Below are 18,288 nucleotides of genomic sequence, written 5' to 3' on the forward strand. Positions count from 1 at the left end.
AGGAGATCCCCATGAAATACCACTGTGGGAACTTTTACATTTTTACATGGATTTGCCAAGTCTTTACATAATCGGTCTTAGTGATAACACAGCGAGAATCCATAAGCATAGCTTATGCTTCAGTTGATGATTTCCCAAAGCCACATGTGATTTCTACTTTAAAAGAAATCCACAACCGTTTAGGTTATCACACTTGGGTTATGCCTTTGATTTCAAAGCATTCCCTTTACATTAGTCCCTTTACATTATGGATTCTCACCTTAACAATACAACTCAAGATATTTGGAGCTCATGTTACTGCTGTTTCTTTAGCTATCTTAGTTTTTTTTTTTCTGGGAATTTCACTATTACATTCTGACTGCACACTTTGCTCACAAATGAACGTTTCCTTTCTATACCACTAATCACAATAATATTTGAGGAATTAGAAGTAAATAGACAGAACCAAAATTGAATGATGAACAATAACAAGCATCTAAACCTCACTGTTTTTGGTGCAGCCACCCCAGATAAGTGGCACACAGCTACTCAAGTCTGAGGGCCCCTCCATGTGGCTAGAAGAAGCCAGGCATCTTGCTTTCGTAATTGTTTGGCCTTCCAAGTGGTTTAGTGAGTCACAAAACCCATATCATTTCATCTCTCACAAATGGAAACAGGTATGCTTTGTTGGGCTGGTTTTCAGTCCTCAATGCCTGGGGCCCAGTTCCTGCAGAGCACAGCCCCTGGTCCTGGAGGCCTTTGTCCAGGCTGAGGTGTGTCTGCAGACTCTCTTCTCCAGCAGGCAGCTATGCATTGACCAGCAATGTGATTTTCCTCAGCACATTTCCAGCCTTCCCCATTGTGCCTCTTGCTAATGGTGCTGATATATTTCTGAGCTTTTCCATTTGCCTTGGTTTTGCTAGAGGAAGAACAGGTGCTTCTACCCTTTCCTTATTTCTGGGAATTGTATACTGCCCAGCTGGCTCTGGTTTGCCTGCTGGCATCAAATGTGGGACAAATGGAGAAAGTATATTCTGCTAATCTCCCAGCTTCATCTCCCTTGAGGAGTTTTCCTCCATACTTATCAGATCTGGGTTCCAAAGGCTCATAACCTAGCTCTTCAGATAGTATTTGGCAAGAACAGTGGCCTTGAAACTGTGCCATTTGTGGGTAAATGTACAAAGCACCAAATCAACAAACTATTCGTCATCATTCCATTGCCTTTCCTCCGTGTGTGACGCACTGCTCGAACCATCCAAATACATAAGCGGCGTCACAGGAAAAGGGGCAAACTCATTGAGGATCAACTATAGATGAGAAGTTTCTCAACCATTATCTTCCTCCACCCTCAAAAGGGCCTGGAATGCAGGCATTAATTTTTCCATTGTTACAAAGATAGAGCCCGAGGTTCAAGAGAAGTAAAACTTCCCTAGATCACCCAATTTCTCAGTGGCACAGGCTTGAAGCAAACACAGCAAAAAGAAGAAATGTATTGCTCTTGTATTCAGGGATGTGTAACAGTGGGAGAAACATCACATAGCTGACTCCATCTTGCTTCTAACCTCACAAGCTAACTGCCTTTGCTCATTCCTGCACATAGGCCAAGCTAATGACGGGAAAAATTTAGATTATAGTTTAACTTCAGAACTAACAACCATCTCTCTTTTGAAACAGACCCCTGAGGAGATTAGACAGTATGCACACAAATAACAATGCCATCTTAAAAATTTATAGAAACAAGGTCAGTCTGGAAAGTAGTTGACCGTGAACAAAGAAGTTTTGCAACCTCCTCAGATCCCTGCTGACGCCCAGATGCCTGTGGTCACCAGTCAACTGTAGACCTTAACCCCCTACCTATTCCCCCTTCCCCTAACATAAAAGGAGCCTAACAATCTATCAACTTAAGATGGTTCTTTAGTACATCAGTCTGCCATCTTCTAGGATTGCTAGCTCCCTGAAATAAAGTCATCTTCCTTGCCCCAATATCTTGTCTTATTGGCTGTCATGTGGTAAGCAGTAAGAGCTTTGGACTTGACTACAGAAGGTAAATTCTTTTATAAAGGCTGCCAACCAGAAGCATGTTGCTGGTTTGTTGGTGAAGTGCAAGAAGGGTGTGAAATAGAACTGAGTGGTCAAGGATGTTTTAGGGCCTTTGAGGCTCATAAATTTGTACTGAGCTCAGACGCAACACTTGCCCCACACCCTTAGCATTTTACCCTGTTGACCATACATGTGTTGGTGTCCCCCACTAAATCATGAACTCTTTGGTGAGGATGATAGTAATTACTCCCATGAATTGTGTGCTTCCTTGGTGCCAAGTGTTGTACATACCTTGTCTTGTCTTTTTCTCCCAGCAACCCTGGAATGTATGTTTTAGTAGCCTCATTGTACAGATGAAAAAGTGAGACAGAGAGGTAACTCACTTGCTCCACAGCTTCACTCCTGGAAAATTAGAGCTGAGATCTATGTTGTCTGTCTGATTCTAGCAAAAGTTCTCAGTTGCAAGATGTACAAAAGACCCTCACCCCTAGGGCAAGTTCCGGGTCCTTGAAGAGTGGAATCCATTGCTATTTAGAAATAGAAATAAGGGCCGGGCACGGTGGCTCATGCCTGTAATTCCAGCACTTTGGGAGGCTGAGGCAGGTGGATAGGCAGGAGTTCGAGACCAGGTTGGTCAACATGGTGAAACCCTGTCTCTACTAAAAAAAAAAAAAAAAAAAAAAAAAAAATTAGCTGGGCTTGGTGGCGCACATCTGTTCCAGCTACTCAGGAGGCTGAGGCAAGAGAATCGCTTGAACCCAGGAGGCAGAGGTTGCAGCAGGCTGAGATTGCGCCACTGCACTGCAGCCTGGGTGACAGAAAAAGACTCTGTCTCAAAAAAAAAAAAAAAAAGGAAAAGAAAAAAAGAAATAGAAGTAAAAACTCTGGAAGTGAGGACTTTCTTTTCACTTAGCTGGATATCAACAAGCCTTCTGGAAACTGTGGTATTACACAGGCACCAGAAGAAGCTACTATAAGGTGCTATTGGAGGTTCCCACAGGCTATCAAAATGTTTCTCTCACCTAGATCACAGTGATGTTTCCACCAATGGAGACTTGAGGTTGAACCACTATTAAAATGCAAATTCTGGAAGTGCTCATTTATTGAACTATAGTGACCTGAATGGTTTATTGAGTTCTTTGGTATATTCTCAGGAAAGTTCAGTTTGGAGGAGGAAGGGGTCTGACAGAGGAAAACAGACAACAAAGTGGGAGGGGGACAAGAAAAGGAGTTGGGGGCTTATGTGGGGCATCTTAGTAGGGTAAGCAGAGGTAAAAGAAATTCTTCCTAAAACAGAGTAGGATGACAGTGGAGAAGTGAAATAAGCAGGTAAACTTATTCCTTGGGCCTAGCATACCACTCTGCATGATCCTCTAGATGAAATACACATACAAGTGGTCATTAGTGTGTGATGACCATGGACAACCTGGGACATAGGTCAACACCAAAGACAGTGTGCTGCCTTATAGTTTTGAGTCCAGACCTATATAGGCAATTAGAAAACTTTTATTTCTTTAGGAGACATGGACAGTGATTTGGCTTGACACTAGTTAGGCTAACAAGGACTTGGTTTTTAACCATCCGTTATCTGTGATTATTTGAAATATTCAATTTCAAAAGTTTAACCCACTTATCAAACATTCCAGTTCCAAAGACACTGTTAGGCACTGGGGCAGGGTAAACAAAGGGGAATAAGTCATAGTCCTGCCCTCAGGTAGCTTATAGCATAGTGGTCTTGACCAAGAAGTCTATGTTTGACACAAGGTGATAAATGAAGGTGGTAGGGTAATGCCATGAGTGTAATAAGTACATTCTAGAATTCCCCTTTAGGTGACAGGTTTTGCCTTCCCTCACCCTCTTCCCAAATCTTAGCAAGCCTCTAGCTCCACTGACTGATGTTTAACTCCACGTATCCTTCTGGACATCCAACCCATGCAATCCTTTTCTGCTGAGAAACTTCTGAGGGCTGTGATGACCTGAGACAAATGCAGAGAGGAACTTACACCTCCAGTCTCCTGAAAGTGGGTGTACATGCCAGCATTGGGGGCCTAAGTGAACCCCAACATTCCTAAGTTCCTGCAGAAGACTGAACCCGTGCAGGCTTAGATCCTAGGACTCTTAAACCTGATACTTAACTCTATCTAGATTATTTGTAAACTCACCGCTGAAAGTACACGCCCACCAATACCCAGATGTGTGCATCTTGTGTGATTTCATCTGTTCTTCTATACTTTTCTCTGAAAATACTGCTGTTCATCCCTAAATAGCCACATTAAATAATACACTTGAGTTTAGAAAGGAAGCTCCAGGGCCACTAAAGAGTCACTGCTACTACTACTGGGGGATCAGCAATAGTCTGTAGGCTCCGGCTTCACACAGTCATAGCATCTTGCGTGTGAGATAACTTTAAAAGGGTATTTGGCCCATATTCATATATATGGTATATTTTTGTAAAGGCTGGAGGACAGGAGAGGGGGACATATTTTTATGAATGCTCTTTTGTATCTTTGAATTTTAAATGAACTAAATGAATTTTAAACCATGCATAAAAATAAAAATTTAAAAGTCACAGAAATGAACATTATAATGATTTCAATGATATCCTTTGAAAAGTAAAATAAGAAAAGTTGCTAAGAGAAAAATAAAACCCATTGAATCAAACCCTGAGGGAGGTGATAGACTCATCCCTGTAATCTAATAACTGCCATTAATTGCTCTGATCTTTAAATGACTTGATTTTAGCTTAGGACATACCTATATCTAATATATATTCACCCTTACTTTCTGCTAAATATTTAACCAAAATCATCCCAATAAAGAAGAAATTTATATTATTGGTTTGAAGACAATTTTTTTTAAACATTTAGCTTTTTGTAGGATTCTGAGTTATTTGGAGAATATGCAAAGATTTGAAATAGCTTTCAAACTTTAATTAACTGATGTTGCCACTGCAATCTTCCAAACTTAATTGAGTACAGTTTACTGCAACTATGTATATGGATTTCTGTTTTCTTTGCAGTTTTAAATTTGAAAGTTAACCATAAGAAACACCTGATACGTATCATATAATATTTTAAAATAACTTTTTTTTGAAAATTAAAGTTGAATAAACAAATTGATGATTGGATTAGGTAAATTCAACACTTCCAATGAATGCATGTTAATCTCTATTGAAAATTACCCTATGGAAACTGGAGCAAAAAAATTGCCTCTTATATAATTAAAATATATAACTAGTTTAAACATACAGTATAGAAGACAAATCATCACAATTACTGCCTTTACGGCCATTGCTGAAGAATTCATTACTTAAGTTAAAATCTTAATGCATTTCCTTGTATAAACTTCAATTCTGCTAAATCCATTGTTGTTATTATCATTAGGAAGGAAGGTGTGTTACTTTCATGCTAGTTATTGAGAAACCAAGGTAGATATGCAGTGAAAGGTAGAGAAGACAGAATGAAATATTGTGTTTCCTAGGCTTATTTCGCTTCTACTAATAAAACACTGGAGAGAAGCCATCAAAATTTTAAAGCAAATAATGTGGTAACAAATAAATTAATATGACTCTCTATTTTTTTTTAATTTTTTTTTAAGTTTCCAAAGGCCAGCCTCAGATGACCGTAGGGATCAATTAGAATTTGCTTCATGGCTTGTTGAATAACCCTGGTTTCTTCAGTCTTTGTTAAGTGGCAGGTGGGTGGGTACAACACAGAAACTATGAATAGTAGGCAGAAAGAGTTTGAGGAAAAGAGAGGGCATTTCATCAAGACTCCTCTGGTACTGGCAACTTTTACCAGCCAGTGCCCTGTTGGCGGCAGGGTGGGGGGTGGTTTATCCTCCCGCCTTGGCAGATGGCAGGTGGTTTAGATGTGAGGCCTTCCTGGAGGGGGGTTGGATCATTCAGCCTCTAGATTATGCCATCTCCCCACCAGTCCCACTCCTGGAAGCCCGGCCCACTTTTAGTGTCTCCTAGTGGTACCTTGGGGTTTTTGCAGGAGAAACAAGTCTACTTCTGAAGGTGGCAGCTTCAATTATATAGAAAAATGGCACAACATAGTGGCTAGGAACCCAGAGCTCTACAGACAGATTCAGTTCAAAACCTGGCTTTACTACTTACCAGCTATATGATCTTGGGCATATGACTTAACCTCTTTTTTTTGCCTCAGTTTCCTCATCTATAAAATGATAATAAGAGTACATACTTTTTATTATAAAGGGTGGCTGGAAGGACTAAATGAGTTAAAACATGAAATTCTTAAAACAAGGCCTTGCATATAGTCAGTGCCCACTAAATGCTTGCGATTATATTAGCATTTATACGGAGAAACTGACCAACGGTAGAAAGCCCCATGTAAATGTCTGACAGCAGGAAGGCCTTGGTAAACACAGCCAAAGTGTCAAAACACTCAGAAAAGAGATAAACTAGTAATGCGAATGTGACCTTTCCAGCACTTACGAAAAGCACAGTTATCAAAAACAACAAAAGCCATCAGAATAGTCTTATGAGACAGGATGAAATTTTTATGGTTAAGAGGCAAAAGCAGCAAACAGAAGTTTCTCCCCAGGCAGGGATTTGTTTTGTTCTGCTTAAACAAGTTAAGCTTAAAATTCCTAATGTTTTTAAATAGCACTAGATATTATTCTGTTTTAGTTCAAAACAAGGGGTCTAACACAAGGATAGGGCAGGAACAATCATCTTGAACAGGATAGGTTTTCCAGCACTTTCACTGGTCCCCTCCATCTGAAAGCCATATCTCCAAATTCCATCCTGAATCCAACACCTCTTCCACCTTACTTGCTGTCACCTTGGCATGATCCACCCTTCCCTCTTGCTTGTACTTCCGATCAGCCTCCTACAAACCTTCTGCTTTCAGTCTTCAAGCCATTCTCCACTCAGAAGCTGGGAAGAGCTCTCAAAGGCAATGCCAACCATGGTCCTTCCCTGCTGAAAACCTCCCAGTGAGTTAGGATGTTAGGCTCTCAAAGCACTTAACAGCCTAACTCCATCCCATGACCTCGGGCCCTCCTTGCTCTTTTCCCACCTGTCCCTCATTGCTTCTTACCTCGGGTCCAGCCACAATGGTCTCCTTTCTGTTTCCTGAACAACTCAGACCTTTTCCAGTCTTAGGACTTTTGCTGTTGTTCTTTCTACCTGAAGGCTTCTTTCTGCCTGAAGCCTTCTTTCTGCCAGAAGCCTTCTTTCTGCCAGCTCTCGGCATGCTTTTCTTTTTAGTATTGATGCTAGCTTGAAGGCCACCTCCTCAGACAGTGCAACTCGTACAAGCTATTGAAAGCAGCCCTCAGCAAACTCTATTCCTTCACTTCGCTGCATTTTTTTCATAGTACTGACTAATTTATTGGGTTTTATTTATTGTTTGTTTTTAGTGTAGATATCTGTTTCCTCTTACTGGAATGTAAACTACACTAGAGTAGGAACTTCATCCTTGTATCTCCAGCTCCTATAATGGGTCCTTGGAACAAGGCAGAACCTCCATAAACATTAGTTGAGTGAATAAAGAAGTTCTGATGCCCATGATACTTGACTAACAGGAGGCCTCTGTCCATCCTTCTCCCCTGCAATTTTTTTTTCTTATTTTCTCCTAATCTTGCAATCTCAGCACCCCAGAAAACAAAATGCTACATCATCTTCTGTCCCCCAAACTCTTCCATCAAATCTAAAACAAAAACCTGGTTTCTTTTTGTTATTAATACAACCTTCTGAGGACTGGTGTATCAGACTTGGCTGGACCCTGGATAACTGATTCCAGAATCACTCTCGAAATCACAGATTCTTCCACATTTAGAATGACTTGGAATTGGCTTTTTCCAAATCCAAATTTATGAGTACCCCAGCCTACTCTGATACTAAGTAGCTTCTGCAACCAAAATGATTTCCAGGGTCTGAGAGGGTGTTACGCAGCCTAGTTATTTCTTGGCTAATTTACCTTGGTAAAGCCTACCCAATGACAGTCCCTGGAGACTACTGCTGTAATTATATTTTTAATAAGGGTGTGAAGAGGAACGGAGTTAACTGGCTTTAAAATGGCTGAGACAAGAAAGCAAGTCTTGGTTAACCAAAGATTAACATAGCAATTGGGAAATCTAATATATAGGTGGCAGGAAAGCTTAACCTTTATCTTTCAATCTCATAATTAATTAGCAAGCTTCTGGCAATCTGATTTCTAAATTGCACACAGAAAATTTTAATCATGAGGCTACTGAGTGTGAGGTCTCTCTATAGAAGTAGCAAACTTAAATTATGCTCAAAATCATGTTTTTTAAAGAACAGAATGATGAAATTGCTACTCAACAAAAATATAGTTTGATGGTTTTCTGGACCATGAGACTCTAAAACAAAGCAAAAGAAGAAATATAAATAAGTAATTAAGATTTGGATCATAGCTGACCAGTAGTAGCTCTTAGCCCTGGATGCACATTATAAACCTGGAGAACTGTAAATAAATACGAATGTCCAGGCCCCTTCCCAGAATATTGATTCAGTGAGTCTATGAGTTGTTTCTAAAGCTCCCTAGGTGATTCTCACGTGCAATCAGTGTGGAGCAACACTGTTTAAGAGGCTTGCTTTTTGCTATTGCTAAAGCTTTTGGAAATTGTTTTAAATCAGTAATGGATTTGGAGACAGAGAAAAGAAAACCCAACCGTTTGAGAATGGTACAAATTGACCTATCTTTTTGTCTAAAGAGGCTGTATTGCCAAGACTCTGGCTTTTCCCCCACACTGTCCTTCAGAAGAACCTCCATCCCCACCCGCAATCTCACCATGGGCAGTGAACCCAGAAGCTCCCAACACATATAGAGGATTCTTTAAAATGCAGCTGTTGGCCTGGTGTGATGGCTCATGCCTGTAATCCCAGCACTTTGGGAGGCCAAGGCGGGCAGATCGGGAGGTCAAGAGATCGAGACCACCCTGGCCAACATGGTGAAACCCCGTCTCTACTAAAAATACAAAAATTAGCTGGGCTTGGTGGCACGTGCCTGTAGTCCCAGCTACTCGGGAGGCTGAGGCAGGAGACTAGCTTGAACCCGGGAGGCAGAGGTTGCAGTGAGCCGAGATTGCGCCACTGCACTCCAGCCTGGAGACAGAGCAAGACTCTATCCCCAAAAAAAAAAAAAAAAAAAAGCAGCTGTTTAAAATGCTGGGCTTTCTCCTCTTTTTTTCAGGGGTGTAGCAAAAAGCTGATATCCTTTCAGTGAACAAGAGCTTCAGAGAAGAGAAATCAGAACAGCCGTAAAGTGTGGGGCTAGGAGCACCGGAATGGCAACCAGAGTCTTCACTTCCCAGATGTTAGAGTGGCTAAACTATAAATATGTAAGGCCAAACTTCACTAGACTGAGAGTTCCCAGGAATCAGGGACGGGGCTCTTGGGACCACTGTGACTGCCTATGGGTCATTGACACTCAGATAATCGCAGTGTTGGCAGCTTAGGGAAACCAGTCATCTTCACCTACTGATCTGTGACACTAATTCATTCATGTAAGAAATAACATTCTAACACCAACAGGAGAGTGGGTAGACTCACTTTGGGAGTTTAATAAGGTATGTGGAATTCAGTGGCTAGAAATTCTAATTTCACCTCCCTGAGAATTCTCATTTCACCTTCATCACCAGCTAGTCTCCTGGCCCAAGGCAAGTAATTAAACTCCATTTCTCAATTTGTAAAGTTGGAGAGGTGAGGGAAGATTGCAGATGCTTATAAAATAGCTACTGTGGGCACCATTAGGCATGATAATAAAGCCCTTGACAATGATTACAAAAAGCCTGGTGGAAACGAGCACCTGTGAGATGCCCATTGTGCCCCACTTAGCTAGGATCGACTATAGGACACCCCCAAAGTACACAGAGGACAAGAGTAGGCAGCTGGTTACAGAGGCTTTCAGCCACATCATCCAAGTAGACAGAATCACCACGAGGAATTATCTGTGAATTTAAAAGACTACATACAAATGTGCGTGTATATACAATTTCTACAAATTAAAGGTCACACTCTTGGTTGTCCATTTAATCGCCTTTAAAAGATTACTTCTTTCAATGTCCCATGATTATGATATAAAAATCTTGGTTTTTGCTCAGTGATTCTCAACTCTGACTTCACATTAGAATATTCTGGGAAATTGAGACAGAAACAAAAACAAAACAAAATCAATCAAAAACACCACTGAGACCAGGCCCCAGTCTTAAACTAATTAAATGGAAGCTCTGGAGTGGGGCTGAGGCATTTGTAATTTTTAAAAGCTTCCCAGGTGATTCTGATGTACAGCTCAGATCTGGAGCCATTGGATTAAGCCAACTGTTCTTTTCCACATCACGCACCCCCGAACCCATGCACATTTCCACTGCCACACCATTGGGCATTTTTTCTTATTTGAGGTGGCTCTCTCCTTCTCTCCATGTGTGTTTAGGCTTCCAGCCCTCAATGCCCATTTTCTACTTGGTCTTTCTTAATGGACCTTAGAGGTTATAGGCATGCTGCCCTCCAGAATCACAAAACTTTGTTTGCATCACTTATGTAACACTTAGAAAATGTTCTTTCCATGCTACTGGTCTTTTATGTTTCTGTCCACCTTCCCAACTAGGAACTATGCTCCTCCAGAGCGAGAACCATGTTTTATTCTTCTATTTTCCCCATGGAGTCTAGCATAGATTTCCTGGCTTACACAATGCTGAAAAATATGTGTTGCTGTTGATGTAGAAATATTACCAGGGCAGCCCTAGAGAAATAGCTGGGAAAGCTCACTATTTTCTTAAATTGTTATCTTCCCTAGTTTCTTTATCTATAGATACTCTTGCTTAAAGAATTCCAGATGGCCTGGGATGTCGCAGGAGCTTGGTGATCTTTTGCCAAGTACAAGAGGCCTGCAGGAAACCAGTGCGAACCAGAAGTGGCCACCCTCTTGTTCCGTTTAGGTCATTAACATAGCGTTACAATGCTGGGCTCCCCACCCCTAGAAGAAAACTGCCACCATTTTCTCTCCATAGGATGCATGGAGAAGCATGTTTATCTGTGTCTGTGCCTCTGTACTTCCTCCCTGCATGTGTTTACATAGCTCCCCGCCCCACATCTAACTCGTCACAATCCTGCAGCTTCCCACAGCTGGGGAGAAGATGACTTTTTAGGGCAAGAGGTCTTTCATTTTCCATTTCTGGCCAGTGAATAAAACCAGCTTGTCCTTTTTCAATTGGGTGTTTTCTCTCTGGAACCTATACAGACTAGAGAAAGAACTCAGTCTACCAGTGACAGATGCACTAAGATTCATTCTTGTCAGCTTCTTTACTGCCATTTCCCCCAGATTTGGATTTCAAGTGGAAATGAACAAATGTTATTCCAAGTGAATCTTATATAATGTTTTGCTCCAGCTACATAAAGGCAACTCCTCCCTGCAGGCACATGTCTAGAGATGCCATTTGTATTCAGGTTATCAATCATAACCATGGCCAATTTGTACAGCACATTTCACCATTAGCATTTTTTGTGGCATTATCTCATCAACACCAAACTTACTACAGGAAGTAAGGAAGAAAGTTGGGGGAAAAAAGGGAGAGAGAGGGTAACACGCAAACCAGTAGAGTAGACAAAAGCAGAATCCAGGTCTTTGCTCTCCAGAGGCTTTCTCCAGCAATACCAGAATCTGACTGCTCTTTTTTTTTTTAAATAAATGAAACTGCAGGAAAAAAAATTGTATCTTTATTTCATTGACATATTTGAGGGCCACTTTAGCTAGTGGACAAAAGAAACCAAAGTTGGTCTTTTGCGATGCCCCTGGAGTAGCCCTTCTGGCAACTGGGACTACTTTTTGATCATGCTGTTTTAAGCAAGAGGACAGGGAGAAACATTTATTACTGCATGAGATTACTTATTTAATGAGCCTTGCACAAAAACATGAAGCTCTAGTTGTCTCCTCATCTGATTTTACAAAGTGCCCAAAACTACAAAGACAATGTACTAGGAAGTGATTTAAAGGTAAAACTTTAAATCCAGATTTAAAATGACCCTTTCATTGTAGGATGTTTGAAAGCCTCTTGAGATTTACCTGAGTGAGAGGATTGGTCTTGGTGATGAATATAATCACTGAGTCTATTTTATCAGATCCCAAAGTGACGTGGTATAGTGGACTTCAAATGATCACCTGCTAACCAGCAGCATGACGGTGGGGGAGAAAGAAGAGGGACCTCTTGTCTCTCATGCTTTACCAAATAACTGAATATGGGGGCAGATGAGAAGGAGCCTGACACAAGAATAGAGGAAGAAGTTACATTTGGAAGAAGGGGGAAAAAGGTCCTATCATGTATTTGTCAACTTATTAGTCTAGATCAGTGCTATTCAATGGAAATATAATGTGAGTCATATATGTGATTTAAACATTTCTATTAAGCCACATTAAAGGGAAAAAGGTAAAATTAATTTTAATATATTTTATTTAAACTAGTATATTTAAAAATTATCATTTCAGCACACAATCAATATAAAAATTGAGACAGTTTACTTTTGTTTTTGTTTTTGTTTGAGACGGAGTCTCACTCTTTCACCCAGGCTGGAGTGCAATGGCACAATCTTGGCTCACTGCAACCTCCGCCTCCCGGGTTCAAGCGATTCTCCTGCCTCAGCCTCCCAAGTAGCTGGGATTACAGGCGCCTGCCACCATGCCTGCCTAATTTTTGCATTTTTAATAGAGACGGGGTTTCATCGTGTTCCCCAGGCTGGTCTCGAACTCCTGAGCTCAGGCAATCCACCCATCTCGGCCTCCCAAAGTGCTTGGATTACAGGTGTGAGCCACCGTGCCCGGCCGAGACAGTTTACTTTTTTGGGGGAATACTAGGTCTTAAAAATCTGGGGTGCGTTGTACATTTACAGTACATCTCAATATGAAATAGCCACATTTCAAGTGCTCAATAGGCACACGTGGCTAGTGGCTACTGTATTGGACAGTTCAGTTGTAGGTGCACTAACTGGAATTTGGGACATCAAATACAAATCATTGTCAGCATTCAGCTAGTTAATATACTTTTGATATTCTCCTTCTATCGGCTCCCTCACTTTCTCCAAAAGACATTATCTCTAAGGCCACATGCTGTGTTAGCAAATAGTTGTGGGCTTTGGAGTGAAATAGACTAAGGGATTCAAATACCAGCTTCATAACCTTGGACTAGCTCCTTAACCTTGATGACTCTTGGTTTCTTCAACTGTAAAATAAAAACAAAAATAGCTAACTCACCAGATTATTGGGAAGATAAACAGAGTATATAGCACAGCCTAGAACAGTATAGTAGGCATTCAAACAATAATTCCCCCTATATACAACTCAACTTCTAAAGGGCCCATCTTCAGACTTTAAGCTTTACTGCTTCCTTTACTCCAATTTAAGAACTTTCTCTTGAGAGTTCTGCTAAGGTAGCCCTTTCCCTAGACTTTCCCAGGGCTGGCTCCCTTTTTGAAAATGCGGGTTTAAGTTCAAGGGTATCCTTTGTATGGCAGTCTTCTCTGACTTCCCTGTTGAAAGTTGCTCCCACGCCCTGTCACTCTCTAGCCTTCAGCCTCTATTTTCTTCATAGCATTTATCAGTACCTGAAATGATTTTATTTATGTATTTGTTCACCCTACTGTTTTCTGTCACTCTCTCTGGCATAGAAGCTCCACAAGGGCTGGGATCCTGTGTGTCTCATTCCCCACTGTGTCATCAAGTGCCCAGCACAAAACAGAGCTCAGCGAATGTTTGTTGAATAAATGAATGAAAACGTGCTCAGCACAGGGAGGTAAAGGTAAGTGGTGTTCCGATTCTAAAGGTGGTAGAGAATGAACATTCCAGAGCTCTGTTTAACTGAAAGGATTACCAAGGAAGTCAGTGACAGAGAGCCAGCCTCACCTGCTAATGTTGGGTATTGCCAATCTTGAGTCTAATGGCTGGGCTTGGGAAGGGTCAGGAATATTATTCTCCCATAGGTGATCTTGTTGTTGCTACCTGTTAATATGTATCACAAGCCAAGTACATGTTCACACCACTTAAAAGCACCCACTAGATTTGGCTATTCCTGCCTTTTAGAAGAATCTTAATCCAGTTGGCTGATGCAAGTGTCTGATATTGGGGAGCTTGGGAGCACTGGGTAGTGGAAAAACAGTGGGTGCCAAAGTCAGACAGACCTGGGCTTGGATCCTGGTTCTGCCTTTCCTGAGCTAGGCAGATGCGGGATGTGGGGTGGGGGGTGTATGTACATTTCTATGTTTCAGTTTCTTTACTGGTAAAGCTTTAAATGATAACTCATACTCTGCAATCTTGCTATGAGAATTAATCGAGGCAATGTGTGAAAGTGCTTAGCACATCTTAAAGGCTCAGTAAATAGTAGGCATCAATATTGCTATCTTTGCATGCAGGAATACCTCACCAAAGTATACTGATAGATCTTTGGCTACTCTGTGGATATCCAATTTCTTTTTAAGTTTCCGATGTTTCCTTCTTTCATTGCTACATCATCTGACCACTTGCAATGGAGGCACCAGGACCCCATGGAGAAAGAGTACCTGCTGAGTTGGCTACATCTGTGCCAAGCTGTGAAAGATAACAATGGAGACATTTCTCTCTACAGTTTCTGAAGATGGACCCAGCCACAACACTTCTTTCCATGCCTGGCTGTTTTTAGCTGCAGGCACAGCTCTAGCTGTTTTGTACTCAAGATTATGGGTCAAAAGAGAACTGAGAGACAGGTCAAGTATCCATGCTGGTCTGGACATATTTTACTTGCCGGCAACACATAGTGTTCTGCTTGACACTGTACAATTGGAACAGCCAGTCTGACTCTGTATTCTGAGCCCACCACTCCTTTTTGAGCATAACTAGACCAGAACTAATTTTACTCATTCTTCTACTAATGTAAGCCCCATAGGAGAGAGAGAGTAAGCTGTTCTAAAAAGCATGAGACTATTGAACACTTACTTATGGTGCCACATTAATATTAATAAAAACAGTTTATCATTGACTATGGGCTAGGCATGATTCATAGTATTTCCATTCTCCCAACAACCATGCAAAAAAAAAAAAAAGCAGCATTATTTTCATTGTGCTGATAGGAAAAGTGAAGCTCAGGAAAACTCAGAGCCTTGCTCAGTGTGGGAGTCAAGATCTGAAGCCCAGTCTCTTGAGCTCCAAAGCCCTGTGTGTTTTCTGATGTGCCTTGCTGGCACTGCTAGTGAAACACCCAGGGTCCCCAGAGATCTGAGTCCTTAGTCCTCTAAAGGCAAAGTACAGAGGTTCAAAAGAATACGGCTGCCTACTCATACTATGCCTCAGGGAGCAAAGAGTGCTTCATTTCCAAACAAAGCCTTGGCCTCCCTGCCATCCAGCTAGGTGACCTGAAGAGCACTCTGATTCAGACAGCGATCCTCTTTAGATGGCTCTCCAGGGTTGGTGGGACAGAAAATTCTAGGGGTAAGGACTGTCGCCTTAGGAGAGTCATTAAAAAGAGTTGTGAGGAGGGGTCCCCTGGAGTCAGAGGCTAGGCTGGTAGAACTCTGGAGAGAGCATGTGGGGAGCTCACCCATGACACGGGAGCTGTCTCCTTCAGCAGCGTGGCTGACTCCAGACCCCCAAGAAGGCTGTGGATTACTCCCACAGTCAGCCCAACCGGCAGCGAGGAGTTGGCTGGGTGGTATTGATACAGGAGGAGGAACAAGGGATTGTCACCTGGGATTCAGGCATGGCTTTCAGGGAGTATCCACAAACCCTCCGGGATTGCATGTAAAATTTTATGTACATGCCATATGCATTTTCCCCCAGGAAGAGGACTCACAGCTAATTCTCAAAAGGACCTATCACCCCTAATTTTTAAGAACCACTGAAATTAATATTTTCATCTGCACCTCTCTTGCACTATTCAGCACTTCCACCTCATTAAACATTTATATATATATAAATAATTAATTCCCTAAACTTTGCAGGAAAAAAACGAAGCCCAGAGAGGGTAAGTATCTTGCCCGAGTTTGCACAGCTCATGGTCAGGATTGGGCTTAGCAGCACTTCCCTGGTCAAGTGAAGCACGATTTCAGGTGGGAAATCTTTCCCGGTCAACTTGACAAATGAAGATAAAGTGATCCCTCCAGACTAATAATAATGTTTTGCAACCATTTTCAAGTCCAGTCATAGAATCCCCTATGTTGCTTGTTCTTAGGGCAGTGTGGGTTGCTTCCCCAGGATACAGGTAGAGGTCACTAAAAGGATAGTTTTCTACTCAAAGAGCCAGAACTCCAGCCCTTGCCTTCCCCTGCCGCAGCACTCGGGCAGGCCCTCCAGTTACCCGAGTTTGCCTGACTTTAACCAACTCCCCTTCCCTTACCTCCTCCCTCCTCCAGCGGGCTCTCCTTCCAGCTTCCTCCCGGGCTGCAATTCCTCTGCCTAGGTGCCTCCATCCAGCTCCGGCTTCCGGCCCGGAGGCTGCTCATCTGCCCCTACCCCCGCTGACTTTTGGGAGGAGCAACACCTTTCGGGTCAGCATTGCTAACCCTAAACTTTCCCCGCCGGATGCCCGCGAAGCTGCTGCGGCGGCGTCTGCTGATGGGAGAGTCTCGAGTCCGGCTCTCATCACATCACCTGTCTGCGCCTATTCCCCCTCCCCGCTCTTTTTTTCTTTTCTTTTTATTTTGACGCAAATAATTTGCATTCTGAGAATCCCACAATCAACGCCGAAACTCATGCTCAAGGATGCAGGTGAAGATGCCTTTGACAAAGGCGAATGCTAGCCGAGTGCAGTTTGTAAAAGCTGGGGTTGGGGGCAGTGGTGGAGGCAAAGCACCTTAAGAGTATTTTTCAGCCCCTCTGAGAAGGGACATCCGGGCGGGAGGCGGGCGGATCCCGGGCTTCCCCGCCGGCTGCCGGCTGTGGCTCCTGGCTGGCGTTCTCTCCAGCACCCCGCGCCGGCGGCCCCGCGCTCCCCTTCAGCACGCGGGCCTCGAACCCGCATCTCGGACAGCGGCCGCGCGCGCCGCCCCTGCCGCGCGCCGTCGGAGGCGGCCTCAGCTCGCCATGGGTACTCACTTTTGCCGGGGAGCAAAGTCTGCCACATCAGTCGATGAGCACTTCCTGCACGAGGACGTGAAGCTCCATTGTGTGGGAAGCTGTTTCGCGAACGGTCGGTAGAATCCACAAAGAGGGAGAAGGAGTGAGTAAGGCAGAAAGCCCAGCCCAGAAAACCGGCGTCTGGGGATTTCAGCCTCAGCTCCACGGTCCCCAGCCCGGTGGCTCTGTGAGAAGAAGCTCAACTCGGTGCACTTGTTCACTCTTTCTTCATGAGAGGAGGAGTCAGTGTTGCAACATTTATGTTCCTTGCTGGAGGCAAAACAGTGATTTTCTTCAGCATGCAAAACGTCCAGAGCCTGCCAGTTTTACAAGGCGACGGAGGTAGTTGGGGGAGCTGGAATCCTGCGAAGACGTGAAGAAACAACTGATTCCCCCCAGATCGGTTTTGCATGATTAGAGCCACACATCTTTCATTGAGACTGTACCAGAAAATAGACAGACAAAACAATAATAAAAATGGCTTAGTGAGTTGAATGACCTCAAAGATGATATTTTTCCAGGCAGCCAAGATGTGGAGTGTCTCCGTGTCAAATTTCTTTCCTGATTTCTGAGTAACATTGAACAGCAGCTTGACAATATTTGAGAGGTTCTCCAGGGATTTGAATTGCACCTTGCCTGAGGAGTCAGACAGAAAGGAGCAAAAGAAGATAGTCAGTGACCTAAGGTTTTGCTTTCTTTTCTTTTTTTAATACCCAGAGTGCAAACTTCCAGGGTGCTGTGTTTATTCTCTGCCATATGAATATAATACATAAACATTAGTGGTGCCTAAATAGCCCCACTTCTGTTGTTTTCCACAAATAAAGAATTTATCTTTTCTAATGGGCTGCATGTTGCTCTGACTTTTCTTTTTCTTGAAACCACACACAACCGCCTTTTCTCTTGCAAAAACAAAAACCCCACATTTAACAGTACTGAAACAAATAATAGCACCTGCCTGAATCAAATATTTATTTCTGACTATGTATGTTGCTGGTGTCATTTGATGCCATAATAATTAATGCATCCGATTGTTACACAACCCAGAGGGCCACCAAGGGAATACTTTAAACCAAGGTTATTGAGTTTTTTTGTTTGTTTGTTTGTTTGTTTTTTGAGAAAGAGTCTCGCTCTGTCGCTCAGGCTGGATTGCAGTGGCACCATCTTGGCTCACTGGAACCTCTGCCTCCTGGATTCAAGCAATTATCCT

General features: G+C 42.7%; 1 protein-coding gene across 1 annotated transcript in view; it reads right to left on the minus strand.

The window, feature by feature from the left end:
• PRLR (prolactin receptor) overlaps window positions 1–17,280 on the minus strand; it is a 176,032-nt gene extending 158,752 nt beyond the window's left edge. Inside the window, exon 1 of the mRNA XM_003274943.4 lies at window positions 17,061–17,280. The gene's annotated coding sequence lies outside the window, so the exon portion shown is untranslated. The remainder of the gene's footprint in view (window positions 1–17,060) is intronic.
• Window positions 17,281–18,288: the final 1,008 nt, after the last annotated feature.

This window comes from Nomascus leucogenys, chromosome 6 (genome assembly GCF_006542625.1).
Source record: "Nomascus leucogenys isolate Asia chromosome 6, Asia_NLE_v1, whole genome shotgun sequence".
NCBI classification, from domain to species: domain Eukaryota; kingdom Metazoa; phylum Chordata; class Mammalia; order Primates; family Hylobatidae; genus Nomascus; species Nomascus leucogenys.